Source organism: Mastigoproctus giganteus, chromosome 12 (genome assembly GCF_048544385.1).
Source record: "Mastigoproctus giganteus isolate SK-2022 chromosome 12, ASM4854438v1, whole genome shotgun sequence".
Classification (NCBI taxonomy): Eukaryota; Metazoa; Arthropoda; class Arachnida; order Uropygi; family Thelyphonidae; genus Mastigoproctus; species Mastigoproctus giganteus.
The window spans coordinates 158,322,001-158,349,947 of NC_143586.1; the positions used below are offsets into that span (position 1 = coordinate 158,322,001).

The following is a 27,947-nucleotide window of genomic DNA, read 5'->3' on the forward strand; positions in this document are numbered from 1 at the left end:
ATGGGGAATTTTAACTTCCCAGGTATAGACTGGAATATGTGGATTGGTCACTCACACACTAGCAACACTTTTGTGGAATTACTGGATGATGTTTGTCAACAGCAGCATGTTTGAGAGGCTGTTGTTATTTGGTTTTTAGGAGCATTAGCAACTAAGGCCATATTGCTCCGTGGATATGCAGTGGTCATTCCCTGACCTCTCCGCATCCTCCGTATTTGGTGGTCATGGGCTTAAACACTGGTCTAATTAAGAAGCATGTGCTACGCACTGCTGCTCCTGCACACCTGGCTACGGAGGTGCCGTTTGAGAGGCAAACAGAGGGAGTAATACTCTTGATCTGATTATCAGCAGTGATTATTCATGCATTAAGAATCTGCAGATAAAGGAACCACAAGGTAGGAGAGATCACAGTGTATTATTGTGGGATTTACTCAAAGATGTAACTACCATCAGGCGTAAAGGGAAGGGCTTTCATAAAGGGGACTATAGTGGTCTCAGAGATTTTTTAAATTCTATACAGTGGGACCAACTGATGATGTTACCAACAGGAAATTCTAAATGGAAAGCATTCAGGGAATTAATCTTGGAAACTACTAGGCTTTTCATACCAACTAAGAAATACTGTTCAAGGTTTAGGCCTAAATGGATGTCAGATGAAATAATTACAGAATTCCTTCTGGCCTTGACTTCCCTACAGAATTCCTCATGTATGAGGAATTCTGTAGGGAAGTGGAGGCCAGAAGCTTATCAAACTCTAACAAAGAGTTAAAAGATTTTGTAATAACTGAGAGCAAAGTGAAGGAGAAATTTCTGAAGTTAAACATAAGGAAGGCACATTGGGTGATAGGATCTATCCAGTTATATTAAAGGAGGCAGCAGTGGAAGTAAGCAGGCCCTTAGCTATAATTATGAGGGCATCCTTGGACTCAGTGGAGGTCCCCACGGACTGGAGATGTGCAAATGTATCCCCAATTCACAAAGGGGGGATCAAAAGGTGACATAAGTAATTGCAGACCTATTAGTTTAACTTCTGTTCCGGGGAAAATAGAGTTGCTGGTAAAAGAAACACTGCAGGATCATCTAGACAAGACTGCAGGTATAGTGTTCAGACACAGCATGGGTTTGTTAAGGAGAAGTCTTGTTTGACCAATTTGATTGGATACAATGATGTGATCATAAAGAAACTGGATGCAAAAAATAATTTTTATATCATATACTTGGATTTTAGGAAAGCTTTTGATACTGTGGCATATGGTAGACCACTGTACAAATTGGAGCAGTATGGCATTAAGGGCAAGTTGCTGCTATGGATAAAGAGATGGTTGGTTAAGTGGAAGAAGGCAGAGAGTGGTAATCAATGGACACTGCTCTTCATGGAGTAATGTTATTAGTGGAGTTCCCCAGGGTCTGTGTTGGGCCCATTGATGTTTTCTATATTTATCAATGATATTGATGAAGGTATATTAGGCTTATTGTCCAAGTTTGTAAACGATATGAAGGTTGATAGGGTTTTTAATGACAGTAAGGATGGTAAGCTGCTGCAACAGGATCTAGAAATTGAGCAGATGGGCTGACAGGTAGCAACTGAAGTTAAACATTGAGAAATGCAAAGTACTGCATATAGGTAGCAGTAACATACCAACTGTGCGGTACTACCCTCAGGGTAGTGGAGAATGGAAAAGATTGTGAGTAATAGTGCAATCAGATATGAAGTTTTCTGGACAGTGCTGACAGGCTGCAGCTCATGGGATCTTGTCAATGATATATAAAAATTTTTCTAGCAGGGATAAGGAGGTGATTATCCCTTTATATAAGGCAGTGGTCAGGCCACACCTTGAATACTGCATACAGGTCTTGAGGTCTCATTTTAGTCAAGATGTTGAGCTAATAGAATGAGCACAGAGAAGGGCAATGCGATTAGTGAGTGGAACACAGGGTTGCTGTTACCAAGATAGGCTTAAGTTCTACAAATTGTAGCTTCTAGAGACTAGGCACCTGTGAGGTGATCTGATTGAGGTGTATAAGGCCTTGAATGGGTTGAGCACGCTGAATTCTGATGGGATTCTTCCGCTTGCTCAGATTACGAACCTGAGGGGGCATAGATTCAAATTAAGGAAAGACAGTTGTAGAACAGATGTGCAGAAATTTGCTTTTAGCCAGCGGGTCGTTGATTGCTGGAACAAACTTCCATCTCTCACTGTGGAAATTGATGGCTCAAATAAATTCAACACTGAACTAGACAAACTTTTGGAGTGAATGGATTGGTGAAATGGGAAGGTTTTTTTGTTTTTTTTTTGGCTGATGCTATATAAGCTTGCTTTCTTGCATCATATGCCTCTACTAAATACTAATGTTCTGTACTGTAATCTCAAACTAAGAACATTTTTAATTTAAACTCAGGTTAAATGATATTTTGTATTTATACTCCACATAGTTTTGGCATTTGGTGAGGGGAAAAAACCAAAAATTAGCTGTACTATAAAAGTTGAAAACAGGATAATGAGACTCCCTGATCCTCCAATGAGTTATAAAACCTACACACCTTCTGGTGGGTTAAAATAAAAATACTATAGTCGATTTTGTAAAAATTTTTTTAAATTAAAATTAGCCAAAAAAATTACTGAAAGGACAAATTTTTTTTAGCTCATCAGATAACCAAGTATTTCTTTCAGTTTGCTATTATCCACTTACAATAATTTTTTCGCTATTTTTATTTTAAATATTTTTATAAAACTGATTTGTTTTAGTTTCCAAGTATGAATGGCCTCCTAAGTGTATTGGACCATAACAGCTGTAATATTATGCAAAAAGAACAGTACATACATGATTATAATAGATTTAACTAAGTTAAACCTAATATAAGCAAAAATTTCATCGGGATAACAGATAAAAGGAAGTTAACATGTATTCTAGATGAGAACCAAGTGCCATTCTGAGTCCTAAGTTTAAAAATAAATAAAATAAACACTTTTTACGCTTAATTATTAAGTTAATTTTTCATTAAGTTCATTAAGGCAATAATAGGTACAGAGAACTGATAGTAAACTGCTTAACTTGGTATCATCCATTAATTTAAACTACTAAATTTTATACACAATGTTTCTGGATCCACCATGAAATCCTTGTCATCAAGACAAGACTATGGAAAGAGGCTTGGTTACAAGCAAAAATCAAACTGAAAAATTTTAAATGTCAGGAAATGTTGATGCAATGTTCAAAATGAAAAATTTTAACAACAAGAACATCAGTATCATCCCAGACCAATTTGATTACTGGATAAAAATACTTCCCAAATTATTTTTATGGCATCAAAAGCTGCTTGTCAATTAAATTACAAAAATTAAAAACAGTAGACTCCATGCATATTCAAAAAATTAAATATTTTACTGATATCAATAATATATTAGATAAAATAATAAACATAAGGTAGTTAACACGTATTGTGGATGCATACAATGAAAAAGTGCCATTCTGGCATTCATTCTGAACTGAAAATAAATTTTCTTATACAAAGGCATATTCAATTTACTAAATAAAATTACATCAATGTACAAATTTCAGATCTTCCACAAGCTGCCTGTAGTCGCCAGCTTTCACATTTCCTAGAAAACCAGTTGAAACATTTCGAAAGGCTTTCCACGCTGATTTCTTGCTATCACTAAGCACATATTCAAATTGTTCATCTTTGAAGAGTTGCCTTATTTGTGAAACAATGAAAACATCTACCTTAATCTTCTCTGTACTAAGTCTTGGGAATTTTTCTTGCAAATATGTGAATGCAAGACTATCCACTTCCAAAGCCTTCACAAAATTTTTCATGAGCCCCAGTTTGATGTGGAGTGATGGAACCAAAACTTTTTTTGGATCTACCAAAAGTTCAAAAGCTACATTCTTCATTCCAGGTGTTGATGATTTACATTGAGGCCAACTCCTCTTCTCGTAGCGCATATCCTTGGCATGACTATTCCACTTGCAGAAAAAGCAACAATACTTAGTGTAACCCTTTTGTATTCCTAATAAAATGGCAATTACCTTTAAATCACCACATATCTGGCACTCATATTTCTGATAGCATTGGCATTAGTAGAGGCATTTGATGCAAGAAAGCAAGCTTATGCAGCATCACCAAAAAAAAAAAAAAAAAAATCCACTTCCACTTCACCCCTCTGTTCGTTCAAAATACCTGTCCAGCTGAGCCTTAAACTTATTTATGCTATCAACTTCCATGAAAAGGGATGGAAGTCTGTTCCACCAACCAACCACCCGCTGGCTAAAGGCAAGTTTCCGCACGTCTATCCTACATCTGTCTTTCCTCAATTTGAATTTATGCCCTCTCAGGTGATTATTCTGAGCGAGATGAAGAATCCCATCAGCACTGAGCATGCTCAAACCATTCAAGGCTTTATACACCTCTATCAGATCACCTCGCTGGTGCCAAGTCTCCAGACAATGTAATTTGCAAAACTTAAGCCTTTCTTCATAAGAGCACCCCTTTGTTCCATTCACTAATCTTGTTGCCCTTCTCTGTACTCGTTCCAGCAGCTCTACATTCTTCTTAAAATGAGGCCTCCAGACCTGTATATGGTACTTAAGGTGTGGCCTGACCATTGCCTTATACAAGGGAATAATCACCTCCTTATCCCTGCTAGAAAAATTCCTATATATCATTGACAATACACCATGAGCTACCCTTGCAGCCTGTCTGCACTGCTCAGAGAACTTCATATCTGCCTGCACAACCACCCCCGGGTCCCTTTCATTCTCTACCACTGTCAGTGTAGTACCACAGAGTTGATACGTTGCTCTGGGGTTGCTGTTTCCATGTGTAGTACTTTACATTTGTCAATGTTAAACTTCATTTGCCACCTCTCAGCCCATCTGCTCAACCTTTCCAGATCCTGTTGCAGCAGCATAGTGTCAGTAGTGTCCTTGACAACCCTGCCTACCTTTGTTCATCTGCAAACTTGGACATTAAGCTTGATATACCATCATCAATATCATTTACAGAAAACAATAATGGACCCAACACTGAGCCCTGAGGGACTCCACTAATAACATTAGTCCACAACGAGCAGTGTCCATTGATTACCACTCTCTGTCTTCTCCCCCTCAACCATCCCTTTATCCATAGCAGCAATTTGCCTCCAATGTCACACTGCTCCAATTTGTGCAGCAGTCTTCCATGTGCAACAGTATCAAAAGCCTTTCTAAGATCCAAGTATATAATATCAAAGTTATTCCCTGCATCCAGTTCTTTTGTGACTGCATCATAGTATCCAATCAAATTGGTCAGGCAAGACTTCCCCTTAACAAAACCATGCTGTGTCCGAGCTATAACTGAAGTCTTGTCTAAATGATCCTGCAGTGCTTCTTTATCCAGTGCTTCCATTAATTTTCCTGGAACAGAAGTTAAACTCACAGGTCTATAATTACTTGTGTCAGCCTTTGATCCTCCTTTGTGAATTGGGGTCACATTTGCACATCTCCAGTCTGTGGGTACCTCCCCTGAGTCCAAGGAAGCTCTCTTAATTATGGCTAAGGGTTTGCTTACTTCCTCTGCTGCCTCCTTTTATATAACTGGATAGATCCCATCCACCTTGGGTGCCTTTCTTGTGTTTATCTTCAACAATTTCTTCAGCGTACACCTAAGAGGATGTTCTCCATGTTGGATTTTTTGTGGACAGCGTATGCAAGAGGTATTGAAAGCAGCATATTTCTATTGTGTGATAACATAGACTTAAGGCTAACCTTAGATGCATCTATAAATAGTCGGCATTCTTCAGGAACATGCCTCATGTTCATTGCTGTTGTTGTTATTTGATTTTTAGGAGCATTAGCAACTAAGGTCATACTGCTCTGGGGATATGCGGTGGTCATTCCCTGACCTTTCCGTATTCTCTGTATTTGGTGGTCACGGGCTCGAACCCCGGTTTAATCAAGAAGTGTGTGCTAACACACTGATGCTCCTGCCCACCTGGCTATGGAGATGCCCTTGTTCATTGCTGCCATTAGACCATCAACATCCTTAGAAACAGTGAGTTCACTTTCTGTTTGATAGAATTTATCATAATCTTTATTTCAAGTACAAAAGGTTTTCACTTTTACAGAATGATCAAGAAGATTCCACTGTTATAACCTAATGGCCAAAAGCTCTGCCTTATTGTCCGGCAGTTCAAGATCCCTGATGAGGTCATTAAGCTCCCTTTCTGTGAACTTACGTGGATCAGAAGGATAAAAGTTTGGACAAAATGGCAGCTGCTGTACTTCTTTGTGTATATCAAGTTGATGTTCATCAGTATCTTCATCTTCATCAGAGTGTAGAGAGAAATGGTTGGATGGTTCGGGAATAAGTAGTACTTCACCGTGAGGCACGTGACGAATTGCAGACGGTATATTTGGGTACATCCCTGTCCACTTCTTCATTGTTATCCCTTTTCAAATAGGAGGTACCATACATAAGTAACAGTCTGTGACATGATTTGTTGTCTCCCTCACTTCCAATTCACCCACATGTTGAATTTTGATGAACAGGTAGTGCACCATATATGTGGAGCCCAATTATTATCCTGGTCGCCTACTTTACACCCAAAGTATAAGAAGTAGGCCTTTTTTATGGTTCAAGTTAAGGGATGCTTTCTTGAAGCTAACGTGACCTCCACATTCATAACTGAATGTCATCCAGACTATTCACACAATTAGGGCATATTAATCTTATATGACACAAATACTGCACAAAAAGTAGAAATCTCGCAGAAAACAACCGTTAACTGAGAACAAATCACCCAACACCTAGCCGTATTCAAGGATTACAGCAAAGAGTCAAAGACACATTTGAAGTAACAACAACTTATCATGTGATGAAGAGCGAGGTGACAGTTGCCAATCACATGAGAAAAGCGTGTTGGTACTGAAGCTGTAGTGTTACTGTGCATTTTGCTGAGAGCTGTAATTTATAATGTATTCTAACTTGCTAATAGCATTAGCATTAGTAGAGGCATATGATGCAAGAAAGCAGCTTATGCAACATCAGCTAAAAAAAAAAAATTCCACTTCACCCCTCCGTTCGTTCGAAATACCTGTGCAGCTGAGCCTTAGATTTATTATTATTATTATTATTACTGTATTATTATTAGCCATATGGTGCAAGGAAGCCTGAGGCTTATGCTGCACCAGCCAAAGAAAGAAAAAAAAAATTCCCGTGTTACCCTGAGAGAGAGAGAGAGAGAGAGAGAGAGAGAGAGAGTCAGAAGTAGAAGGGAATCACCAAGAAAGCAAGAAAGAGAAGAATGATGATATCCAGATCAGGACCCTGGGTTTGCCAAGCCCATACTCACCAGATTTATTTAGGTTATCAACTTCCACAACAAGGGATGGAAGTCTGTTCCACCAACCAACTACCCGCTGGCTAAAGGAAAATTTCCGCACATCTATCCTATATCTCTCTTTCCTCAATTTGAATTTATGCCTTCTCAGGTGATTATTGAGGAAGAATCCCATCAGCACTGAGCATGCTCAAACCATTCAAGGCTTTATACACCTCTATCAGATCACCTCGCCGATGCCTAGTCTCCAGACTCTGTAATTTGCAAAACTTAAGCCTTTCTTTGTAAGAGCAACCCTTTGTTCCACTCACTAATCTTGTTGCCCTTCTCTGTACTCGTTCCAGCAGCTCTACATCCTTCTTGAAATGAGGCCTCCAGACCTGTATACAGTACTGTATACAGTACTCATTGTATAAGGCGATGGCCTGACCATCGCCTTATACAATGGAATAATCACCTCTTTATCCCTGCTAGAAAAATTCCTGTATATCATTGACAAGACACCATGACTACGATTGCAGCCCGTCTGCACTGCTCAGAGAACTTCATATCTGCCTGCACAATTATCCCCAGGTCCTTTTCATTCTCTACCACTGTCAGTGTAGTACCACAGAGTTGATGTTGTTTGTTGTTGATATTGGTGTTTGATGGCACATAAGCTACTTTGGCTATAATGCGCCTAAACCACAGAGTTGATACGTTGCTCTGGGATTGCTGTTTCCCATATGTAGTACTTTACATTTGTCAATGTTAAACTTCATTTCCACCTCTCAGCCCATCTGCTCAACCTTTCCAGATCCTGTTGCAGCAGCATAGTATCAGTAGTGTCCTTAACAACCTTGCCAACCTTTGTATCGTCTGCAGACTTGAATATTAAGCTTGATATACCATCATCAATATTATTTATAAATACAGAAAAGAATAATGGACCCAACACTGAACCCTGAGGGACTCCACTAATAACATTAGTCCACGATGAGCAGTGTCCATTCATAACCACTCTCTGTCTTCTCCCCCTCAACCACCCCTTTATCCATAGCAGCCATTTTTGCAGCAGTCTTCCATGTATCAAAAGCCTTTCTAAGATCATATAGTATAAGATCTAAAGTTATATAGTATATAATCTACTATAATCTCTAAAGTTATATAGTATATAATATCAAAGTTATTCCCTGCATCCAGTTCTTTTGTGACTTCATCATAGTATCCAATCAAATTGGTCAGGCAAGACTTCCCCTTAACAAAACCATGCTGTGTCCGAGCTATAACTGAAGTCTTGTCTAGATGATCCTGCAGTGTTTCTTTAACCAGTGCCTCCATTAATTTTCCTGGAAGAGAAGTTAAACTCACAGGTCTATAATTACTTTTGTCAGCCTTTGATCCTCCTTTGTGAATTAGGGTCACATTTGCACATCTACAGGCTATGGGTACCTCCCTGAATCCAAGGAAGCTCTCATAATTATAGTTAAGGGTTTGCTTACTTCCTTTGCTGCCTCGTTTAATATAACTGGATAGATCCCATCCACCCAGGTGCCTTTCTTATGTTTATCTTCAACAATTTCTCCTCCACTTTACTCTCAGTTATTACAAGATTCTCTAGCTTAATGCCAGAGTTGAATACACCTCTGGCATTTTCCTCACTGAATAACTCCTCATGTGAATGTCAATGCAAAATATTCATTTAGTTTGTTAGCTACCTGAGCAGGATCATCGACTGTTGAACCATCGATATCAAGTGGACCAATCTGATTCATCCTCTTCCTTCTAGAGTTTACATAAGTAAAGAACTCTTTGCTGTTTTTCTTTGCATCCCTTGCTAAAGCTTTCTCGTAATCTGCCTTCGCCTGCCTAATCTCCTTTGTAACTTGGTTACAGATCAACTTGTATCTATCATAGGCTTCTGTGTCACGTGTTAATTTATATGTATCCCATGCATTTTTCTTCTCTGCCATATGTCTCATTAGTTCATCTGCCATCCATTTAGGCATAAACCTTGAACAATATTTCTTAGTTGGTATGTAAAGCCTAGTAGCTTCCAAAATAAGTTCTTTAAATGCTTCCCATTTTGAATTTGCTGTTGGTAACATCATCAGCTGGTCCCACTGTACAGAATTTAAATACTGTCTCAGACCATTGTAGTCGCTTTACGAAAGCAATAACCCTTCCCTTTACCCCTCATGGTAGTTACCACTTTGAGTAAATCCCACTTCAGCACACTGTGATCACTGCCAACTAGTGATTCCTTTATCTGCAGATTCTTAATGCATGAAGAAACACTACTGATAATCAAATCAAGAGTATTACTCCCTCTAGTTGCTTCCCGAACATGCTGATGTAGAAAACAATCATCCAATAAATCCACAAAAGCATTGCTAGTGTGTGAGTGACCAAACCACAAATTCCAGTCAATATCTGGGAAATTAAAATCCCCCATTATAAGACTCTCTGATTTACTGGCCCACTCTATTTCCCTGTACAGTTTCTTATTATACTCATCAGAGTCATTAGGCCTATAGCACACTCCTATTCTCAATTTTGATTTCCCTATGCTTATGTCACACCAAACTGACTCGACACTGCCCTGTCCATCGATGTCGACTGGCTTCACTTCCTTGGATTTTATGTGTTTCTTAACTAATAGCATAGCTCCTCCTCCCTTCCTATCCTGTCTATCCTTTCTGTAGACATTGTCTACAGAAAGGATAGACAACAGGATATCTCTGATATCCCAACAATATCTGTCTTTGATGCTTTGAGCAATACCTCAAATTCATCAAATTTATTTACCAAACTCCTAGCATTGGTGTACACCCAAGTATACATGCACCTGTTTCTATTCTTAGCTACCCTAACACAATCCATGTGTTTTCTTGTACCGCAGTGACTCCCAGCAGTCTCTGAAATATCCTGCATCTTGTTTTCAGGCTTCTGCTCATTCCAATAGAAGCACTGCAAGAATCACTTTCACCTCTGCCAGTAGCTAGTGTTAATCTATTAGTCCTTGTATCCCCCCAAGCTAGCAGTTTTCCAACCCACCTAACACTGCGTCGATAGCATCAGCAAATATTTGCTGATGCGATCCCTGTAGAAGCAATCTCTCCTGTTAACAAGTACAGTCCAGGCTGAAAAAAATTCTACCCCTGGAGCCTTGCACAATCTTTCCAGGGCCGAATTGATTGACAAGGCTCTCATCATATACTCCCTGCTATCATGTCTGGGCAGAATTGCAGACACTTTCAAATTCAACCCTAATTCACGGCTTTTTTTCAACAATGATCTGTATTTGTTAAGTAATTCTGCTGGTAATATCATTAGTGCCAAAGTGTACAACTATATCACCTTTTGTGCCCTTAAAAGATGATATCCGCTCTACAACGTCATCATCCTTTGCCCCCTGGCAGACATACCTTGGTCCTGTTCCACCTATCCTTTTTACAAAGCATGTTCCCCATTTCCCTAATATGAGAGACCCCAACTGTAATTCAAAAACAAGAGCCAATTGACAAATTTAATGTAATTTTCATGTTAAGCACAATGAAATTAGTCACGATTGGGTATTTTCGTTTTCGTAACATTTTACAAGTTGACCACTATAATTTAAGTGCAATATGCTAAAATATAGAGAATGGTTTAAACTCCTCATGCCATAAACATTATCGATAAAGAAGTATTATGGGCATTATTTAACTGTAAACAATATCACTTTTTTTATTTGTGCCCAAAAAGACATGGGGAAAATAGGTTTAACTTTATTAAAAAACTGAAAAAAAAAAAAAAAATTATTCCTAGATATAAGAATAATTTTACTTCTTTTTTTTTTTTTTATTTGAAACAGTCCACAGCAAATATGTGATAAAGTGAATGTGCATCCATCTTGTGTGCTGCAGTATTATTCCGAGTTTTTGTGTATTTCTTTTTTTTGAAAGACACCTTTTAAAGAAGAACTTAAATTTGTTGGCAGTTTTACTAATTTCAAAGCAGGGCATTTGAAGCACCCAGAAAGTTTACTGAAGCATATGTAATTAAGAATTTAATTTAGTTAAGAAGGAAATTTAAAAATCAATTAACTGTTAAAAAAATGAAAAAAAAAAATAATAATAAATTAATGTTTTTTTTTTAAAATAGCATTCAGGAGAGGGAGGAAGAAACACCAGAATAGTAACAATGGGGTGTACTAAATGGGATAATTATTTTTATATTCATTTAAAAATCATTTGCTTCTTTCACATTTTTTTTAAAATAACATTATACTGTAATTATTTCTCCCACATCTCAATCACTCCATCACAGAATAGTGGTTTCGCCATGTCCCTCAATCAGAGAGGTCTGGGTCGAAATCCTGCTGGAAACTGGAGAAGTTCTTAAAAAAAAATCTTCTTGATGGAGGCTGTAGTTAATCAAGCAAAGGAATCAATCTTTTTACTGCAAGTTATTCATGTGCATAACATCCAAATCAATTCATAAGCACACAATTCTACACATCTTAGATGCTAATACACTATATAAATTATAAGAACACATCTCATTCATGAATCAAAAAAAGTGGAAGAGAAATTGTTGAAGTTAAACATAAGAAAGGCACCTGGAGTGGATGGGATCTATCCAGTTATATTAAAGGAGGTGGCAAAGGAAGTAAGCAAACCCTTAGCCATAATTATGAGAGCATCCTTGTACTCACGAGAGGTCCCCATAGACTGGAGATGTGCAAATGTATCCCCAATTCACAAAGGCGATCGAAGGGTGACACGAGTAATTACAGACCAGTTAGTTTAACTTCTGTTAGGGGTAAAATAATGGAGTCACTAGTTAAAGATGCATTGCAGGATCATCTAGACAAGACTGCAGCAATAATTCTGACACAGCATGGGTTTGTTAAGGGAAAGACTTGTCTGACAAATTTGATAGCATATTATAATGTGGTTACAAAGGAACTGGATGCAAAAAATAATTTTGATATCATATATTTGGATTTCAGGAAAGCTTTTGACACTGTTGTGCAAGGAAGATTATTGTACAAATTGGAGCAGAATGGTATTAAGGGTAAGTTGTTACAATGGATAAAAGGATGTCTGAGTGGGAGAAGACAGAGGGTGGTAATTAATGGGTGCTGTTCTTCATGGACTAATGTTATTAGTAGAGTCCCACAGGGTTCTGTGTTTGGTCCTCTGTTGTTTTGTTTATTTATCAATGATATTGATGAAGGTATATCAGGCTTAGTGTCGAAGTTTGCAGATGATACAACGGTTGGCAGGGTTGTTAATGACAAAAATGGCAGTGTGCTACTGCAACAAGATCTAGATAATTTGGGGAGATGGGCTAAAAAGTGGCAACTGAAGTTTAACCTTGACAAATGTAAAGTACTGCATATGGGTAGAAGTAACCCCAGAGAAACGTACCAACTGTGTGGTACTACACTTAAGGTGGTAGAAAATGAAAAAGTCCTGGGGGAGTAATTGTGCAGTCAGATATGAAGATTTCTGAGCAATGCAGACAGGCTGCCAGGGCAGGTCATGGGGTTTTGTCAATAATATACAGGAATTTTGCTAGCAGGGAAAAGGAGGTGATTGTCCCTCTGTATAAGGCAATGGTCAGGCCACACCTTGAGTACTGCGTACAGGTCTGGAGGCCTCATTTTAGGAAGGATGTAGATTTATTTGAGCGTGTACAGAGAAGGGCAACAAGATTGGTGAGGGGAATGAAGGGATCCTCTTACCAAGAGAGGCTTAAGTTCTGCAAATTGCAGTGGCTGGTGACTAGGCACCTGTGCGGTCATCTGATTGAGGTGTATAAGGCCTTGAATGGGTTCAGCACGCTGAATTTTGATGGGATCCTTCCACTTGTTCAGATTACGAACCTAAGGGGGCATAAATTCAAATTAAGAAAAGACAGAAGTAGAATAGATGTGCGGAAATTTGCCTTTAGCCAGTGGGTGGTTAATTGCTGGAACAAACTTCCATCTGTAGTTGTGGAAATTGATAGGTTAAATAAATTTAAGGAGGAGCTGGACAGGTATTTGGAGGGAATGGTGTGATTTTTTTTTTTTTTTGGCTGATGATTCACTTGCTTTCTTGCATCACATGCCACTACTACTACTACTACTTCTATACTGTGAATTGACACATTAATTTTTTTTTTTTTTTTTTGGTATTTAGCATATGCCAGCCAGGTGAGCAAACATTGTCTATCTATATTCCAGGCAACTCTCATTCCCACATTGCAAGTATGAGATGTAAACAACAAATGTCTAATCTTGGAAGAGAGATTTCAATGGTAAAATGTGAACAGCTAACAAAAATAAAGACATTCAAATTACATCTGCCAAATGCTGCAAATTTGGATGAGTGACATGGAAAAATCTAAAAAATATGATAAAAACTTTTTATTATTATTATTATTCGTTTCTGTTGTTTAATTTTGCTCGATATTTTTTAACTGAGTTCACCAGATCATAATTAATAGATTGCCATTTCAATTTAGTAAAAAAATTAAAAATTAATTTAATTAATTAAATTGAATTAATTGATCAAAATCAATTAATTAAATTACACTAATTGTTAATTAAAATCAACCAATATTGACTTCCACGACAAGGGATGGAAGTCTCTTCCACCAACCAGCCAGCCACCTGCTGGCTAAAGGCAGATTTCCAGACGACTATCCTACATCTGTCTTTCCTCAATTTGAATTTATGCCCTCTCGTGTGATTATTCTGAGCAAGAGGAAGAATCCCATCAGCATTGAGCATGCTCAAACCATTCAAGGCTTTATACACCTCTATCAGATCACCTCGCTGGTGCCTAGTCTCCAGACACTAATTTGCAAAAATTAAGCCTTACTTCATAAGGCTTAATTTTTGCAAATTTAAGGCTTAATTTTTGCAAATTTTTGCAACCCTTTGTTCCATTCACTAATCTTGTTGCCTTCTCTGTACTCGTTCCAGCAGCTCTACATCCTTCTTGAAATGAGGCCTCCAGACCTGTATACAGTACTTAAGGTGTGGCCTCACCATTGCCTTATACAAGGGAATAATCACCTCCTTATCCCTGCTAGAAAAATTTCTATATATCATTGACAATACACCATGAGCTACTCTTGCAGCCTGTCTGCACTGCTCAGAGAACTTCATATCTGCCTGCACACCACCCCCAGGTCCCTTTCATTCTCTACCACTGTCAGTGTAGTACCACAGGGTTGATACGTTGCTCTGGGGTTGCTGTTTCCCATATGTAGTACATAACATTTGTCAAGGTTAGACTTCATTTGCCACCTCTCAGCCGATCTGCTCAATCTTTCCAGATCCTGTTGCAGCAGCATAGTGTCAGTAGTGTCCTTGACAACCCTGCCAACCTTCGTATCATCTGCAAACTTGGACATTAAGCTTGATATACCATCATCAATATCATTTATAAATACAGAAAACAATAATGGAACCAACACTGAACCCTGAGAAACTCCACTAATAACATTAGTCTACGATGAGCAGTGTCCATTGATTACCACTCTCTGTCTTCTCCCCCTCAACCACCCTTTTATCCATAGTTCATTGATGTGAGTTTTTCATTACATTAAAGCTGTTTTGTTGTTATATGATGGAACAATGAGGAAACGTTCAATTTTGTTTCAGGAGAAAGTGTAACTGAAGCACTTGTTTCCACACAAGTGCAAAAACAAGCATGTATGGTAACTATGTTAATCTCATTCACATGTTTCACTGGCTTCTAAGACTGTGGGATGACTCTGAGCAATGGAAGAAACATTTCATATTAACACAGAAATAATTTGTGCAATTCTAACAGATATTAGGAAACGGATAATCCGTGTTAGGTTCGTTGTGCATGTCCTTGCTCAATTAGATTTCCGCATCCCATTCCTTCATCCACAGCTAACCACATGACATGAACTTAAACAATTAAATTCCTTAACTGTTTTATCACCTCAACTGAAACACCTGCTCTGCCCTCAGGCACAAGACTGGAAGAATGGTCACTGTAGCAAAGCTACAATATCACCAGCTCTGCCACTGCACATGCTGCCAAATTGTTCCATATAGTTGCTATGAGCACAAGGGAGGCGCATCCTGTTGAATATCTATGGGGGAGAGATAACACCAGTGGATCTTGTGTCAAGTCCCATATATTTATGTTTTGTTTTGTTTTTTTGTGATGTCATGGACATACTTTTGTCGTGGTATAAATGAAATGGGTAATACTCCAGATCTTGGGTACAAGTCAATATTATTATCTTTTATTATTATTATTAGCCATATGGTGCAAGGAAGCCTGAGGCTTATACAGCACCAGCCAAAAAAAAAAAAAATTTCTGAATTACCAAGAGAGAGAGAGAGAGAGAGAGAGAGAGAGAAGGGAATCACCAAGAAAAAAAATGATGATATCCAGCTCAGGACCCTGGGTGTGCCAAGCCCATACTCACCAGATGTGAGCCCCTTGGGGTTAATTTTGACTAATGGTCAGAAACAATGCAGTGGTTGACAGCTGCCACTCACTGCTTTCCCTGCACACATGTAACACGCTAAAGTCACATGATATCATAATACATGAAAGCTTAAATGAACATAAATAAAAACTGCAATACGTTATTAAAATAAGTGAAAATAATTACAAATTTTGAAAACTAAGTCCGTTTTTTACTTAAATCACTTCCGAAGTTTCGTAAAAACCTAATCTTTGGTTAAAATATCTTTTACAGTTCAGTTGGTTTTTTAAGTAGGGAACTCGTTTTCCGCTATAAAAACAGCAGAAAGGCGGGGGATAAACACCCTAAGACTGCAGATAGCGAGGGCTGGGCATAATCTTTGGTTAAAATATCCGTTAGAGCTATTTTCAAATAGGGAACTTGTTTTCCGCTATAAAAATGGCGGTAAAGCGGGGGTTCAATAGGGAACTCGTTTTCACTATAAAAACGGCGGTAAGGGGGGGGAGGATAAACACCCTAACTAAGACTGCAGATAGCGAGGGCTGGGCATAACCTTTGGTTAAAATATCCGTTAACAATGTTTTTAAATAGGGAACACTCGTTTTCCACTATAAAAACAGCAGGGGAGGAACACCCTAACTAAGACTGCAGATAACCAACCGAAACATGTGCAAATGATAACTTCATACTTCCCTCTAAACCAAACTAAATTCACATTATAAATTATCAGGCGACACAGAAGCCTATGATATATATAAGCTAGTCTGTAATCAAGTCACAAAGAAGGTTAGGCAGGCGAAGGTAGATTACGAGAAATCTTTGGCAAAGGATACTAAGAAAAACAGCAAGGATTTCTTTACTTATATAAACTCTAAAAGGAAGGGGTTGAATCTGATTGGTCCACTTCGATGGTTCAACTGTTGATGATCCTGCTCAGAGAGCAAACAAACTGAATGAGTATTTTGCATCAACATTCACACATGAGGAGTTATTAAAGTTTGAAAATGCCACAAGGTTATCAAATTGTAACAGGGTGCTTAATGATTTTGTAATAACTGAAAAAAAGTGGAGGAGAAATTGTTGAAGTTAAACATAACAAAGGCACCTGGGGTGGATGGGATGGGATCTATCCAGTTATATTAAAGGAGGCGGCATAGGAAGTAAGCAAACCCTTAGCCATAATTATGAGAGCATCCTTGGACTCAGGAGAGGTCCCCACAGACTGGATATGTGCAAATGTGTCCCCAATTCACAAAAGGGGGATCGAAGAGTGACACGGGTAATTACAGACCAGTTAGATTAACTTCTGTTAGGGGTAAAATAATGGAATCACTGGTTAAAGATGCATTGCACGATCATCTAGACAAGACTGCAGCAGTAATTCAGACACAGCATGGGTTTGTTAAGGGAAAGTCTTATCTGACAAATTTGATTGGTTATTATAATGTGGTTACAAAGGAAATGGATGCAAAAACTAATTTTGATATCATATACTCGGATTTCAGGAAAGCTTTTGACACTGTTGCACATGGAAGATAACTGTAGAAATTGGAGCAGAATGGTATTCATGGTAAATTTCTACAATGGATTAAAGGATGGTTGAATGGAAGAAGACAGAGGGTGGTAATCATTGGGGGCTGCTCTTCGTGGACTAATATAGTGGAGTCCCACAGGGTTCAGTGTTGGGTCCACTGTTGCTTTGTATATTTATCAATGATATTAATGAAGGTATATCAGGTAATTAATGACGGTAATGGCAGTGTGTTACTGCAACAGGATCTAGAAAATTTGGGCAGATGGGCTAAGTGGCAACTGAAATTTAACATTGAAAAATGCAAAGTACTGCATATGGATAGAAGTAACCCCAGAGAAATGTACCAACCGTGTGGTACTACATGTAAGGAGGTAGAAAATGAAAAAGACCTGGGAAAAAGCTCAGAAAACTTCATATCTGCAGGCAGATATGAAGTTTTCTGAGCAATGCAGACAGGCTGCCAGGGCAGGTCATGGGGTTTTGTCAATGATATACAGGAATTTTGCTAGCAGGGAAAAGGAGGTGATTGTCCCTCTGTATAAGGCAATGGTCAGGCCATGCCTTGAGTACTGCATACAGGTCTGGAGGCCTCATTTTAAGAAGGATGTAGATTTGCTTGAGCATGTACAGAGAAGGGCAACAAGATTGGTAATGGGAATGAAGGGATTTTCTTAACAAGAGAGGCTTAAGTTCTGCAAATTGCAGTGGCTGGAGATTAGGCACCTGCGAGGTGATCTGATTTATGTGAATAAGGCCTTGAATGGGTTGGGCATGCTGAATTCTGATGGGGTTCTTCCACTTGTTCAGATTACGAACCTAAGGGGTCATAAATTGAAATTGAGGAAGGTTAGATGTACAAGAGATGTGCGGAAATTTGCTTTTAGCCAGCGGGTGGTTAATTGCTGGAACAAACTTCCACCTGTCGCTGTGGAAGTTGATGGGTTTAATAAATGTAAGGAGGAACTGGACAAATATTTAGAGGGGATTGTTTTGTAATTTTTTTTTTTTTTGGCTGATGCTGCACAAACTCATATGCTTGCTTTCTTGAGTCACATGCCACTACTACTACTACTACTACATCCACTGAAACAATCAGAAACAAAAATTACGCTTTCACAGTGATTACCCAATCACAGAACTCGGCCATACTATATCTCCGTTTAAGACCACGCCCACTGCGTAGAGAAAACTTGTACCCACGTTTTGGAGTATAGCCATGAAATGGTCTCGAATGGTCTGCAGTAAACTTGACCAACATCTAACAAAATTTTAAGAGTACCACTTATGAAATGCATGTGTATTCATATACTACTTATAAATAAAATGACACTGCTTTAAAAAATGAGGCTATTTTCGCCTATGGTTGACAACTGTGTACTTTTGGGCCGGAGACTCCAGCTTTCCTCTAATTTCTTCATGTTCCGGCTCAGGTTTCAAGTTCTCCGGCTGGCCCAACAAAAGGCCAAGTATCAAAATAATAAAAGTATCAAGTATCAAGTTAAATTAAATTAAATTTGCGGCCTACAATTAAACTACTACCAAACGTGGGCATCCACTGATAATTTTCCACGGGACGGGGAAAGCTTGGAGACAAATAATTACATCAATAAATTTTTATTTAATTATTTAATGTTTTAAGGGTTTTTTTTTCACAAGTAGATTATATCAATACAAAAACACATATATAATGTAAATAAATTTACATTATAAACGAAACCAGAATTAATATATATATATATATAGATAGATGAATCTTGATGCTAAGAAAGCTCCAGGTCCTGATGGTATTTCTCCACTTGTTCTCAAAATCTGTGCTCCTGAACTTACTCCTATTCTTTGCTACCTTTTTTCACTTTCTTATTCCAAAGGTGTTTTTCCTTCTGCTTGGAAATTTGCTCATATCCAGCTAGTTCCTAAAAAGGGTGACAAATCCCTCCCATCCAATTATCGTCCCATTGCAATTACTTCTACTCTTTCTAAAGTAATGGAGAAATCAATTAACTGCCAACTCTTAAACTACCTAGAAACCTTCCGTCTCATCGATTGCCAGTATGGATTCCATCAGTGTCGATCCACTAGTGATATTCTAGCTTATGTTACCCATTTATGGACTAATTCAGTGAAAAGGTTCGGTGAAACACAAGTAGTTGCTGTTGACATCTCAAAGGCTTTTGATCGTGTTTGGCATAAAGGTCTTCTAAACAAGCTTCCATCTTATGGTTTGTCAATTGTTTTTAGTAATTGGTTATCCAGTTTTCTCTCTGATCGCTCACTGAGGGTGATGGTAGATGGCTCGCTGTCTTCTAACTTCTCCACTAATGCCGGTGTCCCCCAAGGTTCAGTTCTTTCCCCCACTCTTTTCCTCTTGTATATTAATGACCTTCTTCCATTGACTGGAAATCCTATCCATAGTTTTGCCGATGATAGCACATTGCATTCCACTTTCCATTTTGAGAAAACTTGTCCTGCTCAATCAGCTTCAACTTCTCGAAAATCTCTACCAATTCCTTAAATGCCGATCTTCAGGTAATTCTTCAGTGGGGCAAAGACAACTTAGTTGATTTCAACCCTTCTAAAACTCAGTCTTGTCTTATATCTCGCAAAAAGGATTCTTCTGCTCCTATGCTTATCTTTGGTGACACTCCGATTTCTAGGCAAAATGATATATCTCTTTTGTGGATTACCCTGACTTCTAATCTCTCTTGGCACAAGCACATTACAAATATTGCTTCCTCTGCATATAAAAAATATGGTTTTCTCTTTCGCTCTTGGCGTTACTTTTCTTTCAAACAGCTGCTCACTCTGTATAAATCGCAAATCTGCCCTGCCATGGAATATTGTTCTCACATCTGGGGTGGTGCCCCCAAAACCTCTCTCAGGCTTCTTGATTCCATTCAGAAGAGTACAGTTAAGTTAATTAATGATTCATCTCTAACAGAGTCTCTCCACTTGCTTTCTCATAGACATACTGTTTCTGCTGCATGCCTCTTCTACAGATACTTCCATGGGCACTATTCTTCTGAATTGGCTTCTATAATTCCCGCTCTCCCTTTCAAAACAGTCGAAACACGTGCCATCACCAGCCAACATCCATTTACTGTCCAACTTCAAACTCACAGAACCAACTTTTCATCTTCCTCATTTATTCATTCAACTGCTGTTTTCTGGAACAACCTTCCTTCATACATATTTCCTGAAAATTACAATCTACAGAAGTTCAAATCCAATGTCAACAAATATCTTCTTTCGTCTTCTCAACCTCCAACCCAAGCACGGTACTAAGTACTATAGGTTCTAATACCTCTCATGTTTGGGGTTCACATAAAAAAAAAAAAATAATAATAATAATAATTTCAATAATCACATATCATATAAGAATTGAATTCTCCCTCTATCACTTGCAAACCTATTGATGACATTTTCAATAAATTTGTTCTTTACCGCTTCCTCTTCTAGTTTCTTCTTGTGCACACAAATCATACATAAACCTGATAAGGGAGTTTCTGAGCTAGTGAACCATGTTTTCACATGTCTCAAGAGGCTGAAACTTCTTTTAATGGTACAGGTCATAACAGGTAATGTCATACCAATAGTTACTGCCGAATTAATAGAAGGGAAATAGTCGCAATGTTCGAAAACTTCTGGTAAAGTTTGGGGAATATCAGTCGAAGGAAAATTTGTCCATTTTTCATACCATGTTGTTACCTCTATTTCTAAATATTGTAAATTGTATTTTTCGCTTACTCTTTTGACGTTGTTTTGGAACTTTATTTTATCTACTTTTAGAATATTCTTGGGATGAAACTGAAATACTGAAAATGCTATATCGTTATCTGAGGAAAATCTTGATTTTAAGGATGGAATTAAAGTATCTAAGTATGGGATAAATACTGATTGCCGATAATAGTCTTCAGGTGTGATTCCAGGATAATTGCATCTATATTTCTGTTTGGAACGTCATCTAGGTATTTCGATTTTTATTGTTAATTTTTCAGCCATATCTAGTGAAAGTTTATAAATCTCTTCAAAGTTTTCTTTAGATTTTTCCCTATGAAATGCAAATATTTTAAGTAAGTATTTTAAGTAAGTATTTTAAGTAAGTAGTGCAGACGGGCTGCAAGAGTAGCTCATGGTGTATTATCAATGATATATAGGAATTTTTCTAGCAGGGATAAGGAGGTGATTATTCCCTTGTATAAAGCAATGGTCAGGTCACACCTTGAGTACTGTATACAGGTCTGGAGGCCTCATTTCAAGAAGGATGTAGAGCTGCTGGAACGAGTACAGAGAAGGGCAACAAGATTAGTGAATGGAACAAAGGGGTGCTCTTACGAAGTAAGGCTTAATTTTTGCAAATTAGTGTCTGGAGACTAGGCACCAGCGAGGTGATCTGATAGAGGTGTATAAAGCCTTGAATGGTTTGAGCATGCTCAATGCTGATGGGATTCTTCCTCTTGCTCAGAATAATCACATGAGAGGGCATAAATTCAAATTGAGGAAAGACAGATGTAGGATAGTCGTCCGGAAATCTGCCTTTAGCCAGCGGGTGGTTGGTTGGTGGAACAGACTTCCATCCCTTGTCGTGGAAGTTGATAGCCTAAATAAGTTTAAGGCTCAGCTGGACAGGAATTTAGAGGGGTGAAGTGGAAGTGTTTTTTTTTTTTTTTTGGTTGATGCTGCATAAGCTTGCTTTCTTGCATCAAATGCCTCTACTAATGCTAATGTTAATGCTAAAGTCCTCAATATGTTGGTGAGCGGCTAGCAAATCTACGTCTATGGCTTGTAATGTTTGGGTTATTGGTTCGAGAATAGCAGAATACTTTGATATTATATTTAAACAAATAATAAACATTGAAGTACTACATGATGTCACTAAATGATTCGCTTCTTGATGTGTTGATCCTGTCCAGTTCATAGAAATTTCTTCTAATTTATTGAAAATGAGTTGAAAAAACCGATATAGTTTGATATTTCAAAGTCCATCTAGTTTCTGAAAGTAAAGGAATTGTTGGCGCGATGGCAGCTCTTCATTTTGGACTTTCTCTAAAAAATTTTACTATAGATTTTATAATTCCTATTGTCTAGCGAACTTCTGGTACAATGTTTAGGTCATTCACAACTAGATTTAATCTGTGAGAAGTACAATGTATGTAAGTGGCTTTTGGATATATATTTTTTATCTGGGCTTGAACACCAGCCTCCTTTCCTGCCATACTTGCACAGCCATCGTATCCTTGTTCAATTAATTTGTTCACGTCCAAACCATATTCAGTACATTTATTTAAAATAGCAGAACTAATACTTTTTACATCCACTAATCTAGCCACAGAGGACAAACAAACTGGCGCTGTTCACAACAGTAATGAACATTTTTTTCACAAATCAGAAAAAGATGAACCAAAAACAGGAACACGTGTTTTATTGCTGCAATCGATGAAACACGTGTTCTATGGTTACCCCACTGAGGGCCGAAACCGGCTAACCCATAATAAAATTTTAAGGCAGACAAAGCATCCCTTAGTCGAGGGTGTAAGGTCACATATCTCAATCACTTTTACGATTATAATTTGTGGAATTTTTTACTCGATCCCATGGTGGGCGAGTCCCCCGTTTGCCCCCCCCCCCCCGCGGAGGCCAATGCTACCAAACTACTTTTTTGCGCGAACCATACGTGAACGAACTTCTTATTGATCGGCGGGCGTGTTTTTATTTCCACTTCATCTTTAACTTGAATTTACTACAGACATTTTGAGTAGTATTAAATGTACCTCAACGGTAACAACTACAACTCACTAGCAACCTTAACCCTTAACTTACGATCTTTGATTAAAATATAAATATAACTTTTTTTGTAACTTTGTTTTATGAAGCTTTATGAAATAAAAGTTTTAAAATTTTATTGCTTATTTAACTGTCTGTATATAAAATATTACTTTCAAATTTCAAAAGCCAATCCACTCCTCCCCCCGTAAAGTTCTGCAAATTGCAACGCCTGGACAGTAGGCACCTGCGAGGTGATCTGATTGAGGTGCATAAGGCCTTGAATGGGTTGAGCAAGCTGAATGCTGATGGGATTCTTCGTCTTGCTCAGACTAAGAACCTGAGGGGGCAGTTCCAAATTGAGGAAAAGTAGTTGTAGAATAAATGTGCGGAAATTTGCCTTTAGCCAGTCGGTAGTTGATTGGTGGAACAGGCTTTCATCTTTTGTTGTGGAAGCTAATAGCCTAAATAAATTTAAGGCTAAGCTGAACAGGCATTTGGAACGAAGGGAGGGATGAAATGGGAGAGTTTTTTTCTCTTCTTTTTTTTTGGCTGATGCTGATTAAGCTTGCTTTCTTGCATCGTATACCTCTACTAATGCTAAATCTCTGACCCAAGTCTGTGAGAGTTGGCAACCCTATTTTCGCCGTTCCATCTTTATCTGGAACCTACAACGGATCGTCTTTTCACCAAAGGTAATAAGGTCATCCCACGTACAAATATTTCGCCGTTCGCGAAAGGGCACATCCAAATCACAGACTGACAGAAACGAAAGTAATCGCGATAAGACAGATATGCCTATAAATAACATGTGAATATATAATTTTGTCACATAAATATTGTAGGGAATGGTATTCTTGACAATTTGGAGAGTATTCAAGAATATTCTCAAAAAGATTATTTTTGAGAATTTTCTATTATCAGTTGTTTGTGCTTAAGTAAATACTGAATGGTGTTTAATTCCCAGCTTATATTATGATGACTTACCGAAAAATGTTTATTATTATATTTTATATTACTACGGTTGCATACCAATTAGGTAATTGTATTTTGGGCATACTAATGATAAATAAATGAACTCTCAACAAAAACAAACAAGAAATCGAATTTACCGCTTCAATATAGAGAGCGTTGAACACGCATTGTCAAATCTATCTTTGTACAAACGGATGAAAAAGAAAAAAAAAGCATTGAAAATTTTGTATTTAGAGATGGATGATCGGGCCTATACCCCCTTCCCCGATCCTGAGAAAGTTAAATAAATTCAATTTTTTTTTTTTATGCTCCTGGGCTACTACATTGGAACTAACAAGATGGGAAGAATAGAACAGCACCATATTTCGCATTAACGCGAGCTTGAACCAGGTAAACTAAAACTACGGTAGCTGTTGGTTTTGCATACTCTATAACGGTTAGTTAAAAATTCAAGACGATTTCATTCCAGCTTAATTTTAGCTTGTAGCATCATTATATCTCCAACTACAATCAACGTTGTTAATTTTGATGAAGGAAGCTACAGTGTTTTCGTGTTCGCTGTTATTAAATGAAAAATACACTGCTGGAACAAATTAACAAAACCAAGTATGTTTTTCATGAATATTTTATTGTTAACAGTATCGCCGAAGGCGAATATTTGATATAATAGCTGTCCTGGCATGCAAATTCCGAGTATCCAGTTGATAACCCCAGGGGCTCACATCTGGTGAGTATGGACTTGACACACCCAGGGTCCTGAGCTGGATATCATCATTCTTCTCTTACTTCGTGATTCCTTTCTACTTCTGACTCTTGTTTTCTCTCTCTCTCTCTCTCAGGGTAATTCAGAATTTTTTTTTTTTTTTCTTTTGGCTGGTGCAGCATAAGCCTCAGGCTTTCTTTCACCATACGGCTAATAATAATAAATCGATCTACCACCTTATAGACCCGCACATTATGCAAATTATTCGTACTATAAAAACACGGGTTGTGACCACATCTCTAATACTCAGGATCAGGGGCATTCCTAGGGTACGTGGCGCCCGGGTGCCAATCGCAATATCACGCCGAGATGCCAATTGAAATTTGGCACCCCTTTATAATTTTCTTCATATGTGTATGTAAGTTACAGATTTTCAGGAACCCCTTGAACGTTTTCATCCGAGTACAGTGCACCCCTTTCACCCTCGAGAAGGCCCGCCCCTGCTCAGGATGGCAAGGCATCGTCGTTGAAATTATTATATTATGTTAGGGTCACCCGTAAATAATTACATAGCCCGTCTATGTATTATGTCTGTAAATTGTGTATCTCTGGTCGGTTTTGCTGGACGAAAGAACACATTTTCTGGAGGGTGGGGAAACCTTGCCATCTACGCCTCAGACCGATTAACTCAGCTACGGAGTGAAAAAAGTCCATTAAAGTTCCTCGTATCATTGATGGAATTCCAATTCTGGCTTTTTCCCGTCTGTGTGGGGAGGACGGTGACGATACCACTGTGCTACAAGTGCAGACTTATCGTCGTTTAGATGTCTCATTGAGATGGCAGCCCGTTAGTCGACTTCAAGGCCAAGCAAACGTAGGCGGAGGTGGCACTTGGTTTAATGTGTCATCTCAGCACTAGCATTAGCATTAGCATTAGTAGAGGCATTTGATGCAAGAAAGCAAGCTTATGCAGCATCAGCCAAAAAAAAAAAAAAAAAAAAACCCACTTCCACTCCACCCCTCTGTTCGTTCAAAATATCTGTCCAGCTGAGCCTTAAACTTATTTAGGCTATCAACCTCCACCACAAGGGATGGAAGTCTGTTCCACCAACCAACCACCCGCTGGCTAAAGGCAAATTTCCGCACGTCTATCTTACATCTGTATTTCCTCAATTTGAATTTATGCCCTCTCAGGTGATTTTTCTGAGCTAGAGGAAGAATCCCATCAGCATTGAGCATGCTTAAACCATTCAAGGCTTTATACACCTCTATCAGATCACCTCGCTGGTGACTAGTCTCCAGACACTGTAATTTGCAAAACTTAAGCCTTTCTTCGTAAGAGCACCCCTTTGTTCCATTCACTAATCTTGTTGCCCTTCTCTGTACTCGTTCCAGCAGCTCTACATCCTTCTTGAAATGAGGCCTCCAGACCTGTATACAATACTCTAGGTGTGGCCTGACCATTGCCTTATACAATGGAATAATCACCTCCTTATCCCTGCTGGAAAAATTCCTATATATCATTGACAATACTCCATGAGCTACTCTTGCAGCCCGTCTGCACTGCTCAGAGAACTTCATATCTGCCTGAACAACCACCCCAAAATCCCTTTCATTCTCTACCACTGTCAGTGTAGTACCACAGAGTTGATACGTTGCTCTGGGGTTGCTATTTCCCATGTGTAGTACTTTACATTTGTCAATGTTAAACTTCATTTGCCACCTCTCAGCCCATCTGCTCAACCTTTCCAGATCCTGTTGCAGCAGCATAGTGTCAGTAGTGTCCTTGACAACCCTGCCAACCTTTGTTTCATCTGCAAACTTGGACATTAAGCTTGATATACCATCATCAATATCATTTATAAATACAGAAAACAATAATGGACCCAACACTGAGCCCTGAGGGACTCCACTAATAAAATTAGTCCACGATGAGCAGTGTCCATTGATTACCACTCTCTGTCTTCTCCCCCTCAACCACCCCTTTATCCATAGCAGCAATTTGCCTCCAATGTCACACTGCTCCAATTTGTGCAGCAGTCTTCCATGTGCAACAGTATCAAAAGCCTTTCTAAGATCCATGTATATAATATCGAAGTTATTCCCTGCATCCAGTTCTTTTGTGACTGCATCATAGTATTCAATCAAGTTGGTCAGGCAAGACTTCCCCTTAACTATGGAAGCAATTTGTCTGCGCGTGTAGCACAGTGGTATCGTCACTGTCCTCTCCACACTGGTTGAAAAAGGCCCGAGTTCGAATCCCATCCATACGCCTTGGGACCAAAGTATGGATGTTAACGCATACATACGCCGGTCCCAAGTCTGGATAAATGGGATTGGGGGATTGGAGAAAGACTTACTCCAGTATTTTCCACCAGAAAACTTTATGAACGAGCTCAAGAATTTATTATCGGAGATGATACCTAAAGGCGGATCCTCCGGCTGGAAAGTATCAAATATTTTACGGGAGAAAAGTGACGACCTTTTTCTAGTAATGTGGGTAGGATGGCCAATTTGGTTAATGCCTTCGGGAGGCCTGTTTGCTAAGGCAGTTCACGATGGAGGGAACAGTCTACGCTTTATAAAAACACATGAGATCGACATGTAATGTTGGGAGTTTAAATCATGAAAAGCTGGTTATTATTAAGAGAGAAATGGTTAGACCAAGATTTCACTGACACCGAAGATGTCAGTGAAATAACTTGGACGGGAAATTCTAATTTCAGTCAGACGATTTTACAGTTTACTACTCTGGGAATGAAAAAATCAGGAGTGTAGTAGTAGTAGTTGTGGCATGTGATGCAAGTGTATGAGCTTATGCAGCATCAGCCATAAGCATGTGTTGTGGCATTTATAGGGTACAAGAGAATTGCCAGATCAGTCGAAAGTTATAGATCAGTAAATAAGAAAGTAATGGCCATCCGCATTAATCGAAAACCACTTAATCACAGTTCTTGAAGTCTATACACCCAACAATGCACTTGAACACAAAATTGAACATTTTATGCTGAAGCTCAGAATTCACTGAATCAAACACCAAAAAAACCCATTGTATATGTCTTTGGAGAATTCTATGCAAAAATAGGAGACAGAGAATGAGATGGGGTCGTTGATAGATTTGGTGTGGGGATAGGCATGAGACAGGAAACTGACTGGTGCAGTTATGTCAAAAAATATCAATTAAGGATTACAAACACCTAGTTTATCCAACCAAAGGACA

General features: G+C 38.5%; 1 long non-coding RNA gene across 1 annotated transcript in view; it reads right to left on the bottom strand.

The window, feature by feature from the left end:
• LOC150077539 (uncharacterized) overlaps positions 1-24,214 on the bottom strand; it is a 60,535-nt gene extending 36,321 nt beyond the window's left edge. Inside the window, exon 1 of the long non-coding RNA XR_016547730.1 lies at positions 24,162-24,214. This is a non-coding gene — a long non-coding RNA (uncharacterized LOC150077539). The remainder of the gene's footprint in view (positions 1-24,161) is intronic.
• Between the last annotated feature and the right edge of the window lie 3,733 nt (positions 24,215-27,947).